Source organism: Corticium candelabrum, chromosome 19 (assembly GCF_963422355.1).
Source record: "Corticium candelabrum chromosome 19, ooCorCand1.1, whole genome shotgun sequence".
Taxonomy (NCBI): domain Eukaryota; kingdom Metazoa; phylum Porifera; class Homoscleromorpha; order Homosclerophorida; family Plakinidae; genus Corticium; species Corticium candelabrum.
This window is the reverse complement of record NC_085103.1, coordinates 1,890,878-1,896,689: the sequence shown is the minus strand read 5'-3', so window position 1 is coordinate 1,896,689 and position 5,812 is coordinate 1,890,878.

The following is a 5,812-nucleotide window of genomic DNA, read 5'->3' as shown; positions in this document are numbered from 1 at the left end:
CCCTTGGAATTAATACGGCAACAGACTGTGTCCATGTAACGGCATCATTTCCGCGATGCTCGTTACGCACGTTAACTTGAAAGTCGTTGTCCAGACAATCTTTTGCAAGAATGTATTCACAATTGCCCTGAAAGTGGTGGCCCGCTCCGTCAAATGTGCGATAATGAGGATCCCCTGACACCTGACAGACTGCTCCTTGACGACTACAACTAGTTCCATCAGTGAAACAGTTTCCACAATTATCAATAACGGTACCTATATCCCACACGTTTTGTTTCTTGCAGCTTGTTTCGTAAGCCTGGATTGATGGACAAGCACACGTAGGAAGGTTTGCTTCACTATCACACGCACAAGCATCAAAGAGACATCCTTGGTAATGAAGTAATGGATCAACAGAAGCATGACACTTTGCATAAGGACCTTTCTTGCTGGTGATGACACTGCAATATTCTATTGCTTTAGGCTTTAGCTCAGTGCAAGAATCAGTGGGAAAAGGTAGTGGTTGATCAGGTTCTCGGCATGTCTCATTGTCACTAAGTAGGAGCCTTCCACAACCCTTACCTACTGCCCATGCTTGACCAAAGTCAAGATATGCCTGGCGAGATTGTGCTGATGAGGAGTAATGACGATGACTTGCATTGAGATACTCTTTAGTTTCAAAGTCCGTCATCAGATCATTGCGCCAGTATCCATCGAAATCACCACAAAGACCACATATTCGTTTTTGATATCGATCCGGCACAGTCACCTCAACAAGATGATTGCCATCAAACGTGACCACAACACCAGAGCTAGCCAAACGTACAATTGTTTTGCCCCAACGCTTTAATATAAGTGTACCATCTTTCTTAACCACGTATGTAGATTTTTCAATAGCAGTACCGTTGAGTGTTGCCATTCGACCAGCCAATAATCGAATAGTTCCGACGTCAGGAATTTTGATGGCAACCGCTTTAGTATAGGAAACTGCAGTATTTCCACCTCTGTGCTCGTTATGAACGTGAACAGAAAAGTCGTTATATAAACAGTCTTTAGCCAAGACATACTCGCATATACCCTGAAAATGATGACCAGAATTGTCAAATGTTCTGTAGTGAGGGTCACCAGATACTTGGCACGTGGCGCCGTCTGTAAAACAGCTTGTTCCGTCACCAAAGCAAACTCCGCATTGGTCAATCACTGTACTAATGTCAGTGATCCCAGCATCATGACACTGAGTCTCATAGGCAAGAAGGACGTCACAAGCGCAGCTGGTGTCGCCTTGGCATGCACAAACATCATACAAACAAAACTGGTAGTTGACAGAAGGATCAACAGTATCATGACACTTTCTGTATGGCCCTAGTTTGTCTGTGATAACCGAACAATATGACTGAGCTAAGGAGTATGTTTGACTATTTGAAGTGCAAGGAACTGGCGGAGGGGTGTCGTCATCAAAGCAGACCTCTTTGTGTGAAACAAGAAGTCGCTCACATCCCTCAATAGCCCAACTCCTGCCAAACAAAAGGTAACCTAGTCTAGAACGTGATGACCATGACGGTACTGTTACAGAGCTAGGAGTGTAGACGTGTCCATCAGCGGCCTCCAGATCATCTTCAGAAATTCCATTGAACTGTCCACACAAACCACACGTACGGTTGGCATACTCTGAAGGGACCGATATCTCAGCTAATCTCCCAGAAATCCAACGAACAATTACTCCTGAATATCCCAGCCTTACAGTAATTACATCATGAGATCGGCTGATAGTACTACTGTCTGTCGGTAAAACATACGGAAGAGACTTGACATCAATATGGTTGACAGATATTGTTCCGTTGTTCCAGAGTCTGATAACAAAGTTGTTCCTTGGAACAGATATTGCAATAGCTTTAGGCCAAGTGAAAGAAATGCCTCTAGAATCATCATTTTGTAAGTGAATTCTGAAGTCATCCTTCAAACAGTCCTTAGCCAAAGTATACTCACATTTACCTTGGAAGTCATGAGCAAGATTGTCAAAGGTGATAAAGTGCGGATCAGAGTAACATTTGCATTTAGCTGCAACATGATACACATGACAGCTCTCCCCATTGCCATACATGCCGACTGGACAAGATCCGCATCTGTAATATCTCATGTCAACAGCAGTTCTTAAATCATAACAGTCAACTCCAGGAAAGCAAGGTTCATCCTCACATGCCTTCTTCTTAGGAGTTGGTGCTGCATCACATGAGCAGTTGTCGAGCCGTGCTTTTAAATTAGTTAAATTGATTTCGAGAACTTTAATCTCTGCTTGACTATCAAACCTGACTTTCTGTATCTCTTGACGCAGGGTAACATTCTGTTGCTTAAGACTTTGACTATGTTCTTGATATCGAGCCTCTTCCTTTCTTGTGCTGTCAGCTATTTTCTGAGTGTTGTTATCAACACGTTCTTTCAACAGCTGATCTGCCTGTTGAAGCTTCTTTATGGATGCATTACATTTTCTCTCCAATTCAACCAAATTCGTTGTAAACTTGCTAACAGAGCCTTCTAAACCTGTCAACTTAGCATTCAAAAAGTTAATATCGTCCACAAGTTCATCTTTCAACTGCTCTAAAGATTCATTATGAGCGGCAGCTGTATCAATGAGAGTTTGCGAATGATTCTGAAGTTGAATATCATGGTCTGCCGCTTGCCTTCTCAAGCTATTAATCGTCACGTTAACCAAACTCAACTGAGAACGAGTTTTAGCGAATTCATTACGAAGAGCTTGTAATTTAGCTGAATTAGTGTCTGACGTGGACTCTAATTTCGTCGCCAGTGACACTAGCGATTCATTCTGCGCGCGTAAGTTCTTTTCAAACGTCATCTGCTCTTGTTCTAACTTCATGACACTATCTTGTGTCTTCTGCAGACTACTAGACAAATCCTTCAATGCATCACTACTAGCGAGAGTAAGGTTGCGCATTTTCTCTGTATTCTGGATTAGAGTGTCTATTTCAGCATTCAGTTCATCATCCCTCGTCCGCAGAGCGTTAACGTTGTCTTGGTGTCGTACTTCAACAGCAGCGACTCTCTGATTTGTCATGTTCTGAAGTTTTTGCAACTCTCTGCTTGACTTACTTTCTATAGCTTTTATTGACCTATTCAGTCTTGAGAAATCTTTGTCCTTGTCATTTCTCAGATCAGTCAGTTTCTTGTCAATCTAGAAGGCAAGCCATGGCATCATATTAAAAGAATCTATTAAAACGATATCAACTAAGAATATAATGCATCATTAATGTTAGATAAATGAAACCCTAATCATTTGATATATATAGTAATCTAGTCAAAGTAGTTTGTGATATCAGTTATGAGTACGAGACGCGCACTGCTTCCTACATTTTTACTGATTTCACTCATATCTGGTTCATCCTTCAACGAACCGATGATCGTGTTAAGATCACCAATAAGTTTTAGGGTTTCAATGTTCCCAAAATTGTTGGAAGGCGTTGTCTCTTACAGATAGCAATTTGACTGACTTTTTGCAACTCCTCAAGAAACTCTCTGAGCAAATCTCGATAAAACAGCAGCAGACTTCTTCAAAGTCGAAACGCACAAGGCTGGCACGAGGAGAAGCAAGTACGCCGGAGATCTCCGAAGACGAACAGGACGTCGAACGGCCAGCTCCTCGACACACACAGACAGGTATTACTGATATCAACCACTATCCTAAAAACTGATGAACCCGCAAAGTCTCAAGTTACAAAATTGTAGTCATAACATTAGGATGGCAGAAAAATTACCAAGATTGTAACAAAAAAGTTCTAGTCTAACAACAAGAACAATAGCGAGCTTGAAGAAGCAACTGTCAATGCAAGTTCTTCAACAAGCATACAAATCCTAATCTCAATTTGGCATGTCGAAATGTTGCAGCTTCGGATATAAATACGCTGTCACTGAATCACCTTACACATTGCGGTAAGTTTGTAGTAAAGCCATATAAGATATATATGTGGCAAATAACGTATTAACCATAGTGTCATCTTGGATATGAGCTACTGCGCAAAATACATCTGATGAACAACTACACATTGATCCCCACACTGTACTTTTCGCAGTGAAGACTGCAAGCCTGCCAGTATTTTAGTGTAAAGGGCAATGATATAAAACGATATCACTTATCTTTAATAGAAACAGTCACTGTGACTTGATGCCGTCTTATTCAACAATACCACATTTATACATTTGCATGCTTACCTCGCCTGATAGAACATCAAGTTTTGCATCCAAATCACCTTTGGTAGCTTCACAAGTTGAGTTAATTCGACGCTCTACAACATTTGAGTGCCATATCACATACTCTCTGCATTCAATAGGGCAGACCGCACTCTCGGTTGCAGGCTCAAGAGACGGTGAAGGTACCTGACCCGTTGTTGCTAGTGCTTTAGCTGTTAGAACCGCTGTTGTGTCATGATCAGTTGCTGTTGCCTCTCCAGTTGTTGGAGCTGTAGCTGTTTCTCGATCAGTCGTCGCAGCCACTGTTGTTGCTCCTTGAGTTGTTGGAACCGTTGTTGCTTCTTCAGTTGTTGGAGCTGTTGCTGTTGCAGCCGTTGTTGCTACTTGATCAGTCGTTGAAGCACCTGTTGTTGCTTGATCAGTTGTGGCAGCCGCTGCTTCTTCAGTTGTTGGAGCTGTTGTTGCTGCAGCCGTTGTTGTTGTTACTTCTATTGTTGCTTCCTCGGTTGTTGGAGCCGTTTTTGTTGTATGATCAGTTGTCGCAGCCACGGTTGTTGCTCCTTGAGTTGTTGGAGCTGTTGTTGCTGCTGCCGTTGTTTTTACTTCTGTTGTTGCTTCTTCGGTTGTTGGAGCTGTTGTTGTTGTAATATCAGTTGTCGCAGCCACGGTTGTTGCTCCTTGAGTTGTTGGAGCTGTTGTTGCTGCAGCCGTTGCTTTTACTTCTGTTGTTGCTTCTTCGGTTGTTGGAGCTGTTGTTGTTGTAAGCTCAGTTGTCGCAGCCACGGTTGTTGCTCCTTGAGTTGTTGGAGCTGTTGTTGCTGCAGCCGTTGTTTTTACTTCTGTTGTTGCTTCTTCGGTTGTTGGAGCTGTTGTTGTTGTAAGCTCAGTTGTCGCAGCCACGGTTGTTGCTCCTTGTGTTGTTGGAGCTGTTGTTGCTGCAGCCGTTGTTTTTACTTCTGTTGTTGCTTCTTCGGTTGTTGGAGCTGTTGTTGTTGTAATATCAGTTGTCGCAGCCACGGTTGTTGCTCCTTGAGTTGTTGGAGCTGTTGTTGCTGCAGCCGTTGCTTTTACTTCTGTTGTTGCTTCTTCGGTTGTTGGAGCTGTTGTTGTTGTAAGCTCAGTTGTCGCAGCCACGGTTGTTGCTCCTTGAGTTGTAGGAGCTGTTGTTGCTGCAGCCGTTGTTGTTACTTGATCAGTTGCTGGAGCCATTGTCGTTGGTACTTCAGTTGTTAGTGGTTCCGTAGTAGGGCATAGGCAGCTACCACTCACACAACTACAATCTAGTGCACAGCTGAAGCACATAAATACAGTTATATACCAAATACATGAACGAAAATAGTGCCTCGTACCGAGAGCAATTATCGGACGTGCTGCAAACGCTTCCAGATGAAAGATAAGCTACACATTTCCCAACGACTCTTGTATTTATCATGGCATCGTTATGTATTACAGTAGCATCCTCAGCTGTCAGTTTCCCTTTCAATATTCCAACCAACGCCATTCGGCCTCGAAATATATATCTAGTCGAGCCAAATCGACTACCAATTGTCATTGTGCCTGTCTGCAATACACGTAATCAAAATGTTAGAAACATAACACAATTACATAATACTTGAAATAAAAAATAGAAAAC